The sequence below is a fragment of the Eublepharis macularius genome, chromosome 7, assembly GCF_028583425.1.
Source record: "Eublepharis macularius isolate TG4126 chromosome 7, MPM_Emac_v1.0, whole genome shotgun sequence".
Taxonomy (NCBI): domain Eukaryota; kingdom Metazoa; phylum Chordata; class Lepidosauria; order Squamata; family Eublepharidae; genus Eublepharis; species Eublepharis macularius.
The window spans coordinates 53,515,909-53,536,979 of NC_072796.1; positions in this window are offsets into that span (position 1 = coordinate 53,515,909).

Genomic DNA, 21,071 nt, shown 5'->3' on the forward strand with positions numbered 1-21,071 from the left:
ATTCTCTACTATTTCAAAAACAATCCTGCCTGCCCCCACAGCAAAAGGAAAAGTTATGGGGAAAACATAGGACTGTTTGGGTAGGAAGAAGGAGGAGGAAGAATTCAGCCAATCGTTTTACCTGCCAGCCTGTCCGCACTTGGGTGATGAAGATTGGCAGTGAGAATGCCCCATTTTGCAGTGGAACACTGAGCATTGAAAGGAAGGATTTGGATTCACCCTTCATTGTGGGAATGAAACTACAAAGCACAAAGGAACAGCAGCAAGAGACAACAGTAGAATGCAAAGGTAACAAGTTATTGGCACTATAGAAAAATAAAAAAGTGAACATGAAGCAGGATTGTTTTTAATGATGCTGCACTGCACTGGTTGGAGCACTGTCCTACTTGGGAGTGCCCCGCTGCTGCTGCCCCATCAACTGCTGCCCCATCCACAAACACTTGCATTCTACACTTCTGTTCAAGTGTATGTGTGTTATTCTGCATGAGAAAAAAAACTCAATGGATCAATCGTTTAGACTAGGAGGGGGACAAATGTTTGATGATTTTTTGGTTAAGCACAGAAACAGCTGCCCTGGAACCTTGTTTCCCCATCCCCTTTACAGGAACAGTGTGCATTTGCACATGTGCACCCAACACATGTGCACCAGACCAAATCTCAGGAAAATAAAAAAAAGAATCATTTCCAAGCTGGCACTGGCTGGAACAAACTAGTAATGAAACAGAATTTTTCCAGAACCCTCAGAACTGCAACTGAAATGGAAATTTTCTTGGTGCATGGTGATGGTGTGCGCTTCGGGCGTCTGATTCAGGTAAAATACCCGAATCAGACCCTATTTGTAATGATTCGGGATACCCGAATCGGGGCCAGCATGATGGCCCTGATTTGGGAATCCTGAATCAAAGCTTCCATGAAGCATTTGGGTTGCTTCGGAAGCTTTGGGGCAACTTTAAAGGGCCCCCTTGCAAGCGGCAGTTCCCTTTAAAGTATCAGCTGTCAGGCGGCTGGGGGGGTCCCCCTCCACTGCCTAACAGCTGATAGTATAAAGGGACCTGCCCTTGCAAGCTAGCAGGGCCATTTAAACTATCAGCTGGCAGGCGGCAGGGGGGGATTCCCCCCCAGCTGCCTGACAGCTGATAGTTTAAAGGGACTTGCTGCTTGCAAGCAGCAGGGCCCTTTAAACAGCCCAACCCCCACCCCAGCCCCTCACCAGCCCCAGCCCCGCCCCCACTTACCTTACCTCTGATGTTGGAGGCGAAGGCCTCCTCCACTGCCTTGCAGACCTGCAGCAAAGGAGAAGGAAAAAAACGCCCTTTCCGCCCCTCAAATGGCAGCTGCGGCCCTTTTAGGCTTCCTCCACTGCCCTGCAGGCCCTCAGGACAGAAGGGAAGGCTAAAAAGGGCCCTCCTTCCCCTCAAATGTCAGCTGCGGCTGTCATTTGAGGGGCAGGAGAGCCCTTTTCAGCCTCCTCCACTGCCCGACAGCAGAGGAAGCCAAAGAGGGCCCTCCTGCACTTCAAATGACAGCCGCGGCTGCCATTTGAGGGGTGGAAAGGGTGTTTTTTTTCCCTTCTCCTCTGCTGCAGGTCTGCAAGGCAGGGGAGGAGGCCTTCACCACCTGCCCCAACATCAGAGGTAAGGTAAGTGGGGGGCTGGGGCTGGTGAGGGCTAGGGTGGGGGCTGGGGCTATGTGGGTGGGGGTTCGGTTGTTTAAAGGGCCTTGCCGCTTGCAAACAGCAAGTCCCTTTAAACTATCAGCTGTCAGGCGGCTGGCAGTATCCCCCCCCTGCTGCCTGCCAGCTAATAGTTTAAAGGGACCAGTACTTAAACCAGCAGGGGGTGATGGGTGGGGGGGGTGCTGGGAGAAAACCCAGTCCCCTGAGTCACTTTGGAATGCTCCGAATCTTTACAGAGCATTCCGAAGCAGTTTTTGGATGTTCCTGAATGTTTTTCCTGCTTCCGGTAATCTCAAAGCAGGAAACCTGAATATTTTCGGGCTGCACACCCCTAGTTATCACGAAAAATATTTGTATGGAGAACATTATAGCAGCAATGTTTAACTACAATCAGCAGTCACAGATCTGCGATCAAAGATCCAACTGTGGAACATAATATGTAGCTACAGTCTATTCATGTGTTCAACTGAGGCTCAGTCAGCATCCCATGAAAAACTGTTAACAGTAGGTCTGTGCAGTTATTGAGTTTTTGGTCTTCCTACCTGATGTACCAGGAGAGTGTGCTCTTGATACACTTGATTGCCATTTTGTGTGACGAGGATAACGCATGTGTTTTCCAGCTTCAGAAAATACTGCTAGAACTCAGATTTATTGAAGGTACCTGCTTCTGCATAGTGAAGCTGCAAATTTTACACATTGCTGTATTAATACAAAATGGCAGTTACACATATCATGAGAATCATATGTAGCATGCTCTCACAGTACATAACATAGCAATGGCAAAAAAATTAATAACTGAAAAGGGCTAGGCTAGGACCTGCCCCCTAATATGGATGTAAGATAAACCAAACATATGAATGCTATAATCGCCAGATCTGATTTAGTTCCTGACTGCTGAGAAGCTAGTGCAATGGGAAGGAAATAGTTACTGATCTAGTTTTCTAAGTTTGGACAGCAATCCAAATTTCCACATAGAGTTTAAATGATAAAAGCTGCATGTGGTCTGTCATAGAACTTCAGAACCACTTATTTATGGCACATTTGACGTAAACAAATCACCGTGTGCTTGTGTACCATGATGGATGGGCAGGTTAGAAGTTATATTAATAGAAAAGTTGTACTCCTTAAAAATGTAGCATATCTTTGTCCTGTAACAATAATAGGTGCTGCTGCCCAAGTATGAGCATAAATTAATAAGACTTGATAGATGAGCATTCATATGTGTCAACAACATCACCTACAAAAATCCCCTGTGTCCCTTAGAAAGATACTACCACAAGGCCAAGCATCATGCCATTTAAAAATAAATTAAAAGTGTAAACTCGTCCCTTTGCTATTTGCCATAAATATCCCTTTTTCCAATTAGAACAAGGTGTTCTGGATCACATAAATCTCTTTTATGGTTGTATTTGGTTTGATACTTAATCAGGCACTGCTTAACACTGAACTTTTTAACTTTCTTTTCAGATAAGTGCCATCAATTTGCAGGGTGATTTAGAATGCAAATCATGAATAGTGCTCAATACCATAAGCTCTAGTCCTTTTTGAATCAGGACCTCCATAAACCTTTGTCAATAGCTGTATTAAACACTTATTGACTAAAGTTTTATAGAGGCCTTAGTCACAATGGAATGGTGCCCCGATTTGATTCTAGAGCTTTGAGAGAGAGCATGGGAATTGGGAGTGGAGCATTTGTAATGACTTATGTTTCTATGCTAAGCAAGTAGCACCATAACTACAGGAGGGGAAAAACCAGCCACTAAGTTGTAAATTTAAATAGGGTCTTAAAAGGGCAAGATGTCCATAACTCTAAACAGTTGTAAATATAAGCCAAGTTTTGAGTTTGATAGCAAAAGCTGAAAAACAAGATCCCAGAATGTTACAGCCCTTTCCCCCATTTAAGGCTGTGAGCATGAATAGATTAATAAAGGAGAGAGAAGCTACATGTGACTTACTTGGGGTAAAACGAGATGTAACAAAGATAGCCAAATTACAGCCAAATTCAGATCAGGATCATGCTGGGGAAGAGGGGGAGGAATAATCCTTCCATACACGCATGGTTTTACTAACAGAAACTGGGCTCCTAATGCTGTTAGATAGTATTAAAATTACACTACAAAATTCACAGTGTCCGAAGAAAGTGACATAAGATTGATCATTTGCAAATGGTGCATTGTTTCTTCTGAGTATTTCATGAAATAAATAGGGAGCAGTTCCTCAAAGTCTAAAGAAGGCTAAATACAACAGTTCCTACACTGGCGTCTCTCTGTGTCTATATGAAGCTCTCATTGTTTTTCAGTAAACCAACTATCTGTTCTGGATTACTCTGGTCAGGCCTGATTTGGATTGAGGCGTGCACTTAAGAGGCCTCAAGCATCTAGTTAGCTTTCTATATCAAATCATTTAACTCATGGCAAGAGGTACACAACAAATAATGTTTTAGATTCATTATCAGATATTGTACACAAGCAACTACAGTTGTAGAATCTCTGCTCACATTCTAAGCCTTTGTTAAATCATAATTGTTCTGCATTCATAATATTTGCTCAATCAGCAGAAAATCATACCATCCCTTATAACTACCTACATCATTAAAGAAGAGCAATTACATGAGTTCAAGAAAGTATCTTACTCCAAAGATAAGGAGGCAGGCCACAGGCAAAGAGCCCCTTCCAAGAAGAAGCTCTCAGTCAATTCAATTTCTCATATTTATAGGGTTTCAGAATTATCTCCTAATAACTAACTCTTCTGCTATATAAGGACTCACATTCTTGGCTTAATTATAACTTTGTACACCAGATAAGGCTATCTATATTTGCAACATCTTAAAGCATATAAAAATTGTTTGTTCATGCTTGCTACTTTTTATCTTGATAAAGTCTATGTAAAATAAGTTTTTCATACATATTATGTTTTGGCCCTCACCCAATAAAATCCTCCTTGAATTGTAGCTTCACTTCTGTGAAGGTGAATATTCCTGTCATTCTCAGATGCTCTCTGCTATTGGGCTTCAGAAAATCGTTATTGATACAGGCAGCTCTTCTAATCTACACAAGGCCATACAACTGTGTTATTCCTTTGTTTCATACTTCTCTATAAAGTTGTTCTATTCTGGGCTTCCAGAGAATCCAGACTCCCGTTGTGGCATGTCTACCTGTGGGGCTAGGCTAACCCTCTGTTTCTGTGTTTAAAGACTTCTTCTATGATCTTCTTGATCAAATCCAGAAACAATTTCCCTATATTTCTAGCTTTATCTGTGACATGATACACTGTCCCACTGTGTGGGAAAGACATATCACTTTCCTTTGTGTTTCTATCTTTATGGAGACGTTAGTAGTAGCATTTTGATTTGGTTCTAGAAGTAGCAAACTCCGTAGAACTTTACTGAGGTAGAACCTTCAAAACTGGGTGTGCACTGACGAAACCCATACTCACAATAAATAAAGGTGACTGTCCCCTTCCAGCTCTTCCTTTGCTGAATCCAGCATTTGCATTAGCTTTAATTTGCAATGGCTCCAATGAGACACTGTCATTGACATCTTTAGAAGAGGTCTTTTGGAGCTGATATGATATTAATGGAAGTGTATTCTAAAAGCTCCTTAGGAGATCATGCGTTGGCATCTGAATAGCTCTTTGGGGGAAAGAGAATCTTCTAGTGACATTGTCATAATGACTGTTGCATTCACCACATAATGTCATTGTATGTAAGAGACTCTTGAATTACAATAAAAGCTTTTCAGGACAGTGTACTCTATCATAAAATATAGGGCCACATTTGTGGAGTGTACTTACATGCTAAATAAATGTTCTACGCTACATTATTTATTATTTATTAGAAAATTTCTCTCCTGACCCTCAGTCCAAAGGCTTTTGGGATTGGCTAACAACATAACTCAATACAAAATATAATACAATATTATTATAATTAAAATAATTGCAATAATAATATTTCCATTAGAATAGAAACTGACACATCTAAAATAACTTTAAAGTAGCATTTAGGAAGGAGGAAAGGAAAAAAAGGCATGAAAGCCTGAGTGAAAAAGACAATGAAGAACAAAAATAAATAGTTAAGTAGCAGAGTACAAAACAAAGCAAAAACGAAGGCAAGAAAACATTAATAAAAAAAACATAATCCAGCACCATCCAACACAACAAAACAAAAAGGCTTGATGAAAAGATATGGCTCCACTTCGCACCAAATGCTCATCATATCATCACTAGGTGAGCATCTGTGGGGAGAGGATTCCATAACTAAGGTACCACATTTGAAGAGGCCCTGTTTCTTGCTGTGGTCCATCTTACCCCCACTATCGTTGGCAAAAGAAACAGGGTCTGTGTGATACCAACCTCAACTCATGGGAAGGAATGTACAGAACCTTACTGAAACTGAAAAGTGCCACCAAGTTGCAACCAACCTCCAGGGACCCCATAAGATTTTCAAGGCAAGAGACAAAGAGGTGGTTGCCATTGCACTTGTAGCAACCCTGGACTTTCTTGGGGGTTCCTCATACAAGTACTACCTGGGCCTTCCTTGCTTAGCTAAGCTTCTGAGATCTGACACAACCAGGCTAGCCTAGACCAACCAGGTCTAGGAGTACTTAGGTCCATTTCAGATATTTCCTCAGTGACATAATTGCCAAGGTCAATTGCTTCCATCTGATTGGAGAATCTATGTTTCTGGGGGCATGTTTCAACCTACATCCTACGTCATCTTATGGATAGAATGAGAAGTAACTATACTGCTGATGGAATGTTCAAAATGGCTGTTGTCACTTTTGATCACTGGAATGGCAATCTAAGTAGTCTGATTTTATTATATTATGACCAGTTAGTAATTGGGACATAAATCCCATGAGCACATGAACACATGAAGCTGCTTTAAACTGAATCAGACTCCGAGTCCATCAAAGTCAGTATTGTCTACGCAGACTGGCAGCAGTTCTCCAGACTCTCAGGCTGAGGTCTTTCACATCACTTTGAAAGATCCTTTAACTGGAGGTACCAGGGATTGAACCTGGGACATTCTGCATGACAAACAGATGCTCTACCACTGAGCCAAGGCCATGGCTCCACATGAAGTAGAACTCCCTTATCCAAATATCAGCAGCCAAAATCTCGCATTTTAAAACAGCACAATCTCTTACCTACTGCCTGCAGCACAAGATTAGATCAAGAGTGTTTCTTCTCATATCCTATATATCTATCTAAAGGCTGGTCCTTATGCAGACAGCTAAATACACATATTGGGAACTAGCCATTATTACAATTTAGGTTCTGCAAATCTGGGGTGAGGAAAGCCCCAGGTGTGCAGATAATCATTTTTTTTTAAATCACTAATCTGTCAAGTAAACAGCCAAACAAAATTAGCACTGATGCCTGCACATGCACAGATGTCTCAAAAAACCTTGCAATTTGGGAAACATTTGCTGTAGCGTCCCCCAATCACTTTTGATGTCACATTAGTAGCAGCAGCCACCACCAGAAGGATGAAGTGAAGAGGGGAGGCAAGGTAGAAGCAGAAGCAGAGCAAGAGTCAACAGCAAGGGAGGGGGGATGAACTGGTAGCAAGGAAGAGGAGAAGCCTGAGTCACAAGCAGAGTCTATGGCAAGGACAAAATCGGATTTCCACATCTTCATGAGTCCTCATATGTTCCCCACTTGTGGCCATCTTATTATTCAAAGGAATGGTTGTTTTGAATATGCAAATTATATCCAAACATATTTTGGCCCACCCGGCCAGCAGTGTAGCTGCTTAAGGCCAGGGGCCGTCGTTTGCCTCCCCACAGGAAAAAGAGCTGACAGACAGCTTCCCGGTCCTTCAAGGATTGCTCCCCTGCAGTTGCCTTGAGCTCGGCCTGAGTGGAGCGCACTTCAAGCCGAGCTCCTCTGAGGCTGGTTTTATTGCCCTCAAGTCTAGGCAGCAGTAGCAGCCTTGGAGAAGCTGTGCTATTCTTCTGGTTGCTACCTTCAAACTCTAGTATGAGACCCAGGGCCCAGCGCCAGACTCAAGACCTTTTTATTATTATTTACATTTGGAGCCTATTGTCTATCAGTTGGGAGGGCTAAAGCAGGGTTAGACCCAACCCTGCAGGCCTCTGGCCTATCTAGGCTTCTCTCCCCTCTCCATTGTTTTCATACAGCAAAAACCTTTCTGTAGGCCTCAGTGGTGGCTTGCAGCCTCCTCAGGGGTGGATTGCTTCACACATTATTGCTACTGGCCTAGCAGGGGCCTACATTCCCAGGGTGGATGCTTGGTAAGCCCCTGCTCTGTTTAGGCTTCTCCCTCCCCCACTGTTTTCACTTCATGGGGAGAGAGTACTTCCAGAAGCAACAGCAAAGGCTTTGCTGGAGGCCACAGGGGTGGTTTGTAGCTATTTGAGGGGTGAATTGCTTCATACAATCACCAAGATCCAGTTTGGGACAGTACTGTGGGAGCTGTTCACTTAGCTTGGTGGGCGGCAATTCTGCACCCATTATTTTAGCCATGGGATACCCATGGGGCAGTTATCCAGCACTGGGTCTGATCAGCTGCAGATTGATCCTGTGTGCGCCACATGGCAGTGTGAGAAAACTTTACTGACTATGTTTTCTCTTTAAGGGCTGTGTCCTCCCTTGGGAGGCTGAGGATCCTCATCTGCAGACACAGCATGGAGTTATAGTGGCCCATCACACCAAGAGGATGCTGGTTTGGTTCCAACTGGGTTTAGTTAATGGGCCAATGGTGAGTGGCAGCTCTGATGAGGACAGTGATGGCTAGGTGGCTGCCACTGTTCTGAGGGGAGGTGCAGTCTTCTGCCTCACATTTGTTCATTCAAATGGGGGTAATGACCCTGGCTTCCCAAGGGCATGGCCCTTCCATTACAGGCTCACACAGACCTGCAGGCATAGGCAAGGTGTCCTGGTGTGTTGGAGGGGAGGTGCGGTCCTCTGCATCACATTCTTATCATCACCTGGGTGGTAATGACCTTGGTTTCCCAAGGGCATGGCTCTTTCATTACAGGGTCACACAGACTTGCAATGCACAGGCAAGTAGTGGCCTGATGGCTTGAGGGGAGGTGTGTTCTGTCACCTCACGTTGGTCATTTACTGCGTGGTAATAACTTTGCCTCACAGGGCGTGGCCCCTTCCGTAACAGGCCCACACAGACTTACAATGCACAGGCAAGTGGTGGCTTGATGGCTCAAGGACCAGTCCGCCACCTCATGTTCTGGTCATTCACCTCGGGGTAATGACCTTGGCTCACAGGACATAGTCTTTTTCTTACAGGCTCATGCAGACCTGCAGTGCACAAGCAAGTAGTGGCCTGATGGCTCAAGGGGAGGTGCAGTCCTCCATCTCACATGTGGTCATTTACCTGGGCAGTAATGCCCTTGGTTCCAGTCTTTGCAGGCACACGCAGACTTGCAGTGATAGGCAAGCGGTGGCCTGGTGTCCTGATCCAAAGGGCTAGGCATAAGGCCAATAGAGCCCTATTTAAGGCATTAGAGGGTGGGCTAGAGATTTATCTGCCCTATCTGCTAATAAGAGCTGAATTTGCTGGCCTCTACAGAGGGGATAGGGTCCATGTTTCAGTGAAGGGCAATGGCATTTTCTTAGAAGAATTGCACCAAGGGCTGTGGTTGGCAATAGGCCTCCTGTGGGGCACGAGGGCCTAAGCAGAGGCTTGGCCCTAGTGGAGGCAGGATTAGGTAGGGAAGAAATGAGCAGGCCAGTGAGCACCCTTGGCACATCCCCATTTAGGAATTGGAGTCTGTCAGGATTGTTGGTACAGCTTGACAGCTACCAGCTGAGAGGACAGACTGCCATGTGGCTCCCTCTGTAAAACTAAGGCCCTTCTGCTTTATGGTGAGGTGCTATAGGCTTGGAGGGTGGAACCATTTGCCTGGCCAGCTGGGTCCCAGCCATGTGCTTGGATGGCTCATGCCCAAGGCAGGAGGGCTCACCCAGACAGGTCAGGGTGGAGGTCCAGGGGTGACCCCAGGGCCTGATTTGTACCACTAGTTAGGCCCTTGCCATGTACATATCTTCAATGATATGTTGTTGCCAAATAAATATGGCCCATTAGTTTCCAACACTTGTGTCTGTCTCTTCTTTCCATCTGGAGTGGCAATTTGGCCCACCCAGCCAGCAGTGTAGCTGCTTAAGGTCAGGGGCTGCCTTTTGCCTCCCTGCAGGAAGAAGAGCTGACAGACAGCTTCCCAGCCATCAAGGGATTAAGGACAGGGCATAGCCAAATGCCATATAAAGCTGCACCACCCCTGCTCCCCTGCAGTTACCTTGAGCTTGGCCCACCCACCTGCCCTGCGGTAGTACAGGCTTAGCTGGTTGCTGTTTACAAGGGCCAGGTAGGGATTTTTTCTCTTTTCTCCATTTTATCTTTGGAGAAGGAAGATTTTCACCTACCTTGCACTTCTTGTATGGGTTGTGGTAATTGGCTTAGGGTGGAACTGTAATTGGATGTCCCCTGGCAGAATTAAGAGGGGGAGAAATGAGCGGGCCAGTGAGCACCCTTGGCACATCCCCATTTGGGGGGGAATTGGGGTCTGTTAGGATCATCAGTACTGCTTGACAGACAACCAGCTGAGAGGGCAGACTGCCATGTGGCTCCCTCTGTAAAACTAAGGCCCTTCTGCTTTACAGCAAGGTGCTATAGGCTTAGAGGGTGGAACCATTTACCTGGATGGCTGGATCCCAACCATGCGCTTGGATGGCTCACTCCCAGGGCAGGGGGGCTCACCCAGGCAGGTCAGGGCAGAGGTCCAGGGGTGACCCCAGGGCCTGACCTGTACCATGAGTTAGGTCCTTGTCGTGTACATATGTTCAATGATATGTTGTTGCCAAATAAATATGGCCGTTAATCTCTTCTTTCTGTCTGGGGTGGCAATTTTAATGTGCCAAACAAAGTGTGTTCTGTCACAGAAACCACATTAGTGAACAGTTACATTATGTACATTCATTTAAATCAGACATGTATAGTTCTCTGGTTTCCAAAACATCAATAACATGTATTTCCCTTGTAATGATTCGGTATTTTTACCAGCGAGCACAAGTTGAGACCTTCAATAGTCCCTGCAGTTCTAGAAGTATTGACATCATATCATTCCAGTACAAAATATGTTGCTCATTAAAAACTACTTTTTCCCTCCTCTGGATTAAAAAAATTTGCTCGTTAAAAGATTTAAGCCGCTTTAGGCTTGGCACTGTGTTTCTTTTGCGTAAATCCTCATCAAGTATTAAATAATAGTCAAAAGTGTCAAGCAGCATATGATTTACATGACAAAATCAGTAGGGGCCATGCTCGTCAAAGGCATACTACAAATCTCAATCATTTCTTTGCAAAGTAAAGATATTGAAGCAGAATGGTTGCATCTCTTGCTGAATTTTGTAAAACCAAGGGCCTAGAAGGGATCACCATACGGATCAGCTGACTGGGGCCCTCTGTCTCCCCCTTGCCTGTTGGTATATCTGGATAGTCTAGGGCCCTAGGAAGGAGAGTGCTAGCTACATAGCTATATGAGCGATACAGAAAGGCTTCTGATCATGAATAAGACCTCTGATCATGAGGACTCACAGGGGGATCACATTTCCCTACTGCCTCTCTCCCTTGCTTTTCCTCTTTGCCTCCCCCCCTTGCAGAAGTATCAGCCCTTCTCCATTCCTTCTATCCGACTCACCTATGTACAATTTTTTGTTTTTCCTCCTTGTAGCCACTGACTGATCCCTCATTCAGTTACCCTCGTCCCCAACTCCCCCATTTTCAGTTTCATTTTTTTAGCTTTGTTGGCCCTGGGGCTTGGCATACTTGGCAACATTGATTGTGGGGTGCCTAGCAACCCTCTGAATTGTCACTTAGATCTAACAGTTTAGTGTCATGTGATATCAGTGGCATGCTTTTCTCTGATTGGGAGCTTTTTCTGACTCCCAGTGTATTTTTTCCTGTTGCATATTTTTCTGCAAACCTGGCCTTCTCAGCATATAGCAAAGTCCCTCTTGTATGTCCCTGGCCTCATAGACTGGATTTTTCAGAATTAGATAAAATGATAAATGGCTGGCACACTGCAATGCATACACAGTTGAGAGTCTGCCAAAGAGGGTGGGGCACAGGCTTCATCAAGGCCTCTACCAGTCCTTACATGGATGCAGAACTCTTGTCACAGGGAATAGATTATGCCCCAAATCAATCCTCATGCTTTACTTTTTAAAAATGTACACATTTAGGAACTCAACATTTGTCTTATCCGCACATCATTCAGAAGCTGCCAGGGTCAGCTTACACTACATTTGGAAAACTCATATATGCATGCATGTCGCCTCAGAATTGTTCCACAGAGACTTCGCAAGCCACTGTGTTTATATAAATCCCTATAGCTTTGTTAAAAATATGTGCTTGTATAAAGTGAAGTAATTTGTCCATCTCTTTTCTCCCCTCCCTGGTTATATACAATATAACCAGCAATTGTTGTTTGTCATATATGTTCAATGAAATATATACCATCATATTAAAAAAAAATCTTTCCTCCCTTGCCACAAAAGCAGTTTGCTGCTTTAAATTGTAAACATTAAAAAGTCAAATGTTGCATTTGGAGACACTCAACAGCAATGAAAATTAGACAAAGGAAAATTAAAGTTTCCCCAGTCTCAAAAGCATCATAGTTTTCCATAAGGGCAACAATTAAACAATTCTTTTAAGGACACCAAAGGCAATAGTTTGTAACTTCCAAGCATAATAAAAACATTGTTTGGCAGGGTTAGATAGCTTCTTATTAACAACAATCGACATTGTATACCACATTTGGTTTTGTTTTTACAATGTTTAAGTAGATGCAATATGAATCCCAGTATATCTAAAATGAAATTGCAGTTTCCAAAGGAATGACACCTTTTGTATTAAGATGTTTTGCCGTAGTTGCTTAAACACTAGAATTTCAGCTTCTGAAATTCAGAAAAGTTGGCTTGAATACAGTTCCTTCCAATACGGAAATATAAAAGAACTGTTATTGACTGAAGGCTGAAAAACCACAAATCCCATCATCCCCAGCAGGAAAAGAAATGGCCATGGAATATAGGCCTGTCCTGTTTAATGAGCCCTCCTCTGTGGAGGTAAGGTGTTCCTGCTCAGGAAGAATAAAAGAAATTGGCAAGGGAGAGGGCACCCATTTCTGTATATTTGTTTGCAAGTGATTTTTAAAACAACATAGTGTGTGTGTATGTGCCATCAAGTCACTTCCAGTTTATGGCAACCCTATGAATGAAAGACGTCCAAAACGTCTGATCTGTCAGAGCTGTGGCTAGATAATGTCCTTACTCCAGACTACCTTCTGCAATCAGACAACAGTCCATTGTTTCCAAAAGGTTTTTACTGAAGAATTAGTTCATTATAGTCCACTGGCCTGAATACAATATTCAGGATGGTACATATGCATTGTTACCAATGACAGGCAAAGCATGAGGTACAAAGTAACAGATCCCAGCAGGCCCAACCTCCCCCCACAGTTCTCAAAACAACCCCTTTGAAGCTAGGAAAGCGAAAGTTCTTCAAGGCCGGTTCTTGGTGGAACAGCAGTAGCCAAAAAAATCCTTCTCTGTGAGATAGCTGCCTGGGAACCTTGGCACCTGTGAAGAAAGCACTTAAACACTGAAAGGATTAAACATGGAGTCGGTTAGGCAAGGATATACAGGAAGGCATTCTGAACCTGACAATTAACACACTTGCTCAGATCTTGCAAACTAGAGGACATGGTTTCCTCTATTGAGTCAAGCCATCTCATTTTGGGGTTTTCTCTTTTCCTACTGCCTTCTACTTTTCCTAACATTATTGTCCTTTCCAGTGAGTCTTGTCTTCTCATAATGTAATCAAAGTATGATATCTTAAATCTTATCATTTTAGCTTCTAGGGGGAATTCAGTCTTGATTTGATCTAGAACCCACTTATCTGTCTTTTTGGCCGCCCATGGTTTCTGTAAAACTCTCCTCCAGCACCGCATCAGCTTCTTCACTGTCCTACTCTCACATCTGTACACAGTAATGGGGAATGGCATAATTTGGATTATCTTGATCTTGGTACCCAAAGGGACATCATTATCCTTAAGGACCCTTTTGAGTTCCTTCATATCTGCTCTTCTAAGTCTCAATCTCCTTCTGATTTCTTGGGTGCAGTCTCCCTTTTGGTTCATGATTGAGCCAAGAAATGGAAAATCATTAACAATTTCAATTTTTTCATTGTTAATGTTTTTTCTTCTTGATGTTCATCTATAATTCTGCTTTGATATATTCTTTTTTAACCTTCATCAGTAGTCATTTCAAGTATTCATTATTTTCTGCCAGTAATGTGGTGTCATCTGCTTATCTCAAACTGTTAAGATTCCTTTCACCAATTTTCACTCTGACTTTTTCCAAATCTAATACAGCTGGATTTCCTTATGGTATGTTCTGATTTGAACAGACAAGGAGATAATATACATCCCTGTCCGACAATTTGAAACCATTCTGTTTTCCCATATTCTGTCCAGACAGTAGCCTCTTGTCCAGAGCACAGGTTGCACACCAAAGCAATCAGATGTCTTGGCACATCCATTTCTTTTAACATCTCCATAGCTTTTCATGATTCACACAGTCAAAAACTTTGCTGTAATCTATAATATAAACGAACGGTGCAGAGTGGTAAACTGCAGTATTGCAGCCCAAGCTCTGCTCATGACCTGAGTTCAATCCTGGTGGAAGCCGGGTTCAGGTAGCCAGCTCAAGGCTGACTCAGCCTTCCATCCTTCCAAGGTTGGTAAAATGAGTACTTAGTTTCCTGGGGGTAAAGTGTAGCTGACTGGAGAATGCAATGGCAAACCACCCTGTAAAAAGTCTGCCAAGAAAACGTCATGATGCAACATTCCCCCATGGGTCAGTAATGACTCGGTGCTTGCACAGGAGACTACCTTTACCTTTTTAATCTATAATATACAGGGTGACTTTCTTCTGACAATCCCTGCTATGTTCCATTGTGTGTGTGTTATGTGCTGTCAAGTAGCCTCCGACCTATGGCAACCCTATGAAGGAAAGACCTCCAAAATGTCCTATCATTAACAGTAGACATGGACACGAACAGAAAAAAAAATGACCATGGTGTTCGTTGTTTGTTGCCATCCACAAACAACCAACAACGAACACTGACAAATATGATCCTGTCACGAACATGTTCGTTGTTCGTGGGGGCCAGCAAGCTGTCCTCCAGCCATCAAGATCCCTACTGCACCACTCCCAGAATCCCTACCTGAGCAGGCAGAAGGAAATGTACCAATAATAAATAATAGCTTGGTTCCAGAGCCTGGCAGCAGGCCTAGAACTTGAAGGGATAGATCCCTACCACACCACCCCCAGAAACCCCACCTGAGCAGGCAGCAGGAAAGGTACCAATAATAAATAAGAGCTTGGCCCCAGAGCCTGGCAGCAGCCCTGGAGCCTGAAGAGGTAGATCCCTATCCCACCACACAAAGAAAATTCGAGCTCCAATGCACTCACCCTGTCTCTCTAACAGCAGCTGTCTGCCTAAAAGTCTGAGCTGGAAGCCCCCCTCCCCCCTGGTCTTTTCCTCTTGTAACAAATTTGGAGCTCCAGTCCACACTTGGAAGGAAAACCTGCCTATCAAGCTAAATTGGGCTTAGATTGGGGTTTCCAGGGCAACAGCAGGAGTTCAGACAGAGTTCAGACAATCCCTGCCTGAGTTGCCATGGGAACTGATTGCAGGAGCCAGACTTTCCGGCTTGATGAACAGCAACGAACAGCAACGAATGAGGCTTGCAACGACCACCTGTTCATTTAGAATAGGGCCTCGTGAACAGCTTGTTCGCGAAGAGCAGATTGGGCTCTTTGTGGGGTTTTTTAGTTCATATTGCTGTTCGTGCCCATCTCTAATTAACAGACTTGCTCAAATCCTGCAAACTGGAGGATGTGGTTTCTTTTATTGAGTCAAGCCATCTCATTTTATTATCTTCTTCTTTTCCTAGTAGTGGGCACTAGATCAAATCAAGTCTGAATTCTCCCTAGAAGCTAAAATGACAAAACTAAGACTATCGTACTTTGGTCACATCATGAGAAAAAAAGAAAAGCATGTTCCATTAGACATCATAAATTTGCTGTCTAGTGCCTCTTCCTTTCCTAAATCCAACTTGAACATCTGGCATTTCTCATTCCATATATGGCAAGAGTCTTCATTGTAGAATTTTAAGCATCACTTTGCTTGCGTGGGAAATTCATGCAATGGTCCAGTAGTTGCTGCACTCTGGCATTCCCTTTTTTCAGAAGTGGAATGTAGATGAGAGTTTCCAGTTTGTGGGCCATCATTTTGTTTTCCATACTTCTTATTAAGATTCTTATTAAGATTTTGATGGACTCAGTTTCTGTAGCTTAAAATAGCTGTATTGGTATACTATCTACTCCTGATGATTTATTTCTCCCATTTGCTTTGAGTTCAGTTTTCATTTCACTTTCTAAAACTGCAGGTTCTTCCTCAAAAGATTTTTCTTTGAAGGAATCTGTCATTTTCCCATCTCTTCTGTAGTTCTTCAGTGTATTGTTTCCATCTTATTCTGTCCTAATCAGTTACTGTATTCCATATTGATCTTTCTACATGTTTATAAAAAACATGCAGAAAGATGTTTTATAAAAAAAACATCCCAGATCAGTGGGAAATACCTGGTAAGACTCACCCATCACTAATTCCAGTGAGGGATGCTTTTGAAATTCTCCAAATTTTACTCCATGGATTCTGGAGTTTCCATTTTCCTAGTCTTGTTTCTGAAGCGGATTCAATGAATTAAAATCAAAAAGAGTCCAGTAGCACCTTTAAGACTAACCAATTTTATTATAGCATAAGCTTTCGAGAATCAAGTTCTCTTCGTCAGATGCCTGATCAAAACTGTTTTGATCAGGCATCTGACGAAGAGAACTTGATTCTCGAAAGCTTATGCTATAATAAAATTGGTTAGTCTTAAAGGTGCTACTGGACTCTTTTTGATTTTGCTACTACAGACTAACACGGCTAACTCCTCTGGATCAATGAATTAAGAATCTATTTTTTTAAATCTGAATTGTATACAAGTTGGTCTATTTTCTGTTTACAACAGGCTTCCATTCCTTCACTTCATTCATGTGCTTGCCCTTTTCTGTATTAACGATGAACTTATCTGCATTGAAAAACACTGTAAAAATTCAACTTTGGTTCATTACATCACAATATTGATTGAGTATAGTATTTTGTCAATGAGATAAACAGCAGGTTTCATTAAATCCTATCCCACTTACAATTTTGATCTTTTCTGCCCATCATCGTTAAATTTGGATTCTAGAACTGGTATTCAAAATTAAAAGTTACATTTGTTTTTGCTTTTTGAGGGGATGCTTTCTGACTGGTTAAATGAATGAAACAAAATGTACTAAATGTACAAATCAGCTGTTGGGATTATGTGTTGATTGGTATTGTATGCAAGTTGTCAATATCATCAATGTCAGCTGTCAGTTGATAGTAGCATCAAAAACTATTACATTTCACATATTACCCAATGCTGACTTATACTGTATGTTAGCTATTAGATACTGTCAAATACTGATTGTTAATGTGCCAGACAGTGTCACATGTTGACTTCTGCTGCATGTCCATTGTCAGATACTGTCAGATGTTGATTGTCACTGCAAAATCACTGAATGTCAAATACTGATACCGCATAGCATACATAAAATTATTATTCAAGCACCAAGGAATACTGGAGAGTACTGTCTGCCATACAATTTTGCAAAGGAGAATTTTGAGAATAATATAAGGAGAATACTCAGGAGACCCTTGGGATCTGTATGGAATAAGGCATAGGAAACTGCAGATGGTGAGGGAATAGAAACAAATCATCCCATTTCTATATGAGTTCCTGCCCTTTTCCCCAAGAAGGAACTTATTACTCATGCAACAATGAGAAGAGAGGATTTCTGCAACCTCCTCCATATGTAAAGCACCGTGCTGCATCTCAAACCATTCCAAAGAGTTCTCAACACCCAGGATCAGCTTTTAGGAGCACACAAGGATTTCAGCAGGTGTGGCAAAGAATGCTTCCATTAACATTAATGGACCATTCAAAATTTTCAAATTTTTTAGGCTCCAAGCTGATGTTTGATATGAACATAGACAGTTATTCTTACCTGTTAAATAGGAATGCCAACATTTTTTTCAATCTACACATCATTCTGAGTCATGCAAACTTTTGCTTAGTTTTTTCTCCATGTGATTTTTCTATGTGAATAATAGATTTTTTTTAACTACATGGTGAAATCATGGTGAGAGCCAGTTTGGTGTAGTGATTAAGAGTGCAGGACTCTAATCTGGAGAACCGGGTTTGATTCCCCACTCCTCTACTTGAAGCCAGCTGGGTGACCTTGGGTCAGTCACAGCTCCTAGCTCTCTCAGCCCCACCCACCTCACAGGGTGTTTTGTTGTGGGGATAACAATAACATACCTTGTAAACTGCTCTGAGTGGGTGTTAAGTCATCCTGAAGGGTGGTATATAAATTGAATGTTGTTGTTGTTGTTGTTGTTATTATTATTATTATCTTCTTATAGCTTAACTGAATGAAAGGCAACATGAAAACTAAGCCTCACTCTCACCTGAGGAAGAATCTTTTCATCATTTTTTAAACCTATGTACCAGTTCTTAACAAATTTCTCACAGTCTGCAACAAACAAACAAACAAATACCAATAGAAATGCTACTAAGATCACATTACAATACAATAAATACAACAGTGAAATCCAAGGCTAGAATAAAAGCAGCTTGTAATAGAATGCCTTGCAACTTTAACTGCTATTTAAATAAGAGATTATGGAAACCATTTATGAAGATTTGCAGGGACGTTTGAGAAGCTACTGCTTACAGGATGCTTTAAGGTATAAGGGAATATTTGGGCCTGAATCCAGAGACCTGCATACAGCTTGCCTAGTGTGTGTGTGTGTGGGGGGGCACTGAGCCTTCCTACTCCTCACAGTTGCACTCCTCATTTTACTGCAAGCTTCAGTGAGATCTCTCAACCATCAGACATGTTTTTGAGAGAAGCGGGATGCAGCAAGATGGAGGACGTAGTCATGTCTCACTATCATGAGGATCTCTAGGTCCAAGTCATGCTTTTCTAAATGTTGGGAGGAAGGAATATGCATTGCCTCAGTCATCATGTGTATACTTAAATCTTCAAGAAGTAGCAACTTTCCCAGAAATATCTTGGTCAACAAATCTGTACTGAAATAAGCCTTAAGAGCTGACACTAAGTTAATTAAAAAGTGACAAATCTTTATGTCCCTAGTCTATCACCTATTTGGTGGTAGTGATGGGGAGGGGAGACTTTGGGCTCACAATATTAAGTCAGATCACACATTACTTAAAAACACAATTTTATACTTGTTTTATATGCCTGAATATAAGGGTAAAGATATTTCCACCTGTTTTACATGACAATGAATAAAGGACTAGTACTTCAGACAGGTTAGATCTAGATTTTTAAAAATATATATAGAGAGAGATCCTAGTATATAATGACTGCTGTGTTATTTTAATTAGTCTGTAAGTCTTCACTTGTAAATATGTTAGTGTATATTTTAATATCAAAGTATCAAGTGCAAATTGATATTGTTTATAGTCTTTAGCACTTTTTTCCATTTACAAAAAATAAAATATTTATCTTTGCTACCAGGGTGCCTATGTATACATGCTTGTGAGCGTGTTCTGAGAAAAAGAAAGTGCATTAGGTTACTTTTTAAATATTAAAACCTAGATGTTACATTTTACGTTGCTAAAATCATTGAGTTCTCATTATGACACATATAACACTTTTATTTGAATGTGTCAAAGGCCTAAACATGCTAATTAATAAATCAAGCCAATTAATAAATCACTTAACATTCCCTCACATTCCAAGTGGGTGTCCATTTTCACTCATAGCACAGTTCTTCTGTTCTGTTGCTGGGAGAGTACTAGGAAGGGTCCAACAGAAGTTTCTGAAGAGATGTTCTCAAAGCTCTTTTTTAAAAAGCTCTTGTCTATGCAACATTCATCACTTTCTGCTTCATATTTTGCCACAGACTTTGAAGGAATCTGAATTCATCTGAATTATGTCAAAAATACTGCATTATCAGAAATGTTTCTGTAACATATGCATACTAAGCCTGGAATAGATGGCCTGTGAATGAATCAGATGAGGGAGGAATGTATCGAGAACATCTTAAAATTGATATAGATTGAAAATATTCATAAATCATTTGATTTTTTTCCTTTTCAGGTATATGTGAAACATGTTCATCAACCCTGCTGTGACTCTGGATAAGTACAGAACCAGGCCTGTGTCACATGAATCCCTCCTGTGAATACAGTTTGATTGTGATGCACTGCAGTCCATGTGGTAATCTATAGTAGGATGAAAATTCCTCAAGAAAGTTGACTTGAAGAGAAAAATAGTGACAACAGCTTATACTGGTAAGAGATTATAAAAGGAAATTAGGAATGGGTGGGGCAGGGTTTCTTTCTCTGCTGGGATAAAGAAGTGAGGAAGAGTCTTTCCAGAGGAAAGGAATCATTGACTCCAGTACACTATTTACTTGTTTACAGGTTACCATTGGTAAGGTGAGAAGGAAGGAAGCATGGTATAGCCTGATCTCATCAGATCTTGGAAGCTAAGCAGAGCCAGTACTTCAATGGGCGACCACCAAGGAAGACACTGTAGAGGGAGGCAATGGCAAACCACTTCTGCTTCTCACTTGCCTTGGCAGCCCCTTGTGACTTGACAGCATACACACACACACACACACACACATACACACATTGGTAAGGAAGGTTGATACAATGATGAAAAAGATATTCCTATTTGTTTATGTATTATTAAACTGCCTTAAGCTCTGTTGGCCTAATATATGATAAAATCTGCTGTCAGCGAGAAACCTTCTCCTCCTTCACCCAAAATCTATGTCAAAACCTATGACAGGAAGAAAATGGGAGCCTGGCTCAACTAAAGTCCAAGCATTCTGTATGGTCCTAAGCAGATAAACATTTTCTCAAGCAGTTGTTAGTTATATTCTTCATTATAAATTAGTGGTACACAATTAAATCCTTTGCTGATTAATACCAACAAGTTTTTTCCTGAAATTTGTAGTTCAGCACATAGGTGTAAACTATGGGGGGGGGGCTGAGGGGCTCGAGCCCCCCCTGGATTTGGCTGGAGGGGGCTGAGCCCCCCCCCCCCGGGCAGCCAGTGAACTACATGGGGGCTGAGGGGCTCGAGCCCTCTCAGATCTCACATGAGGAACTCCGTTACAATGGCAGATGAAGCACAGGATTGTCCACCCTTCCTGTTATATATCATATTATAATTTCTATGA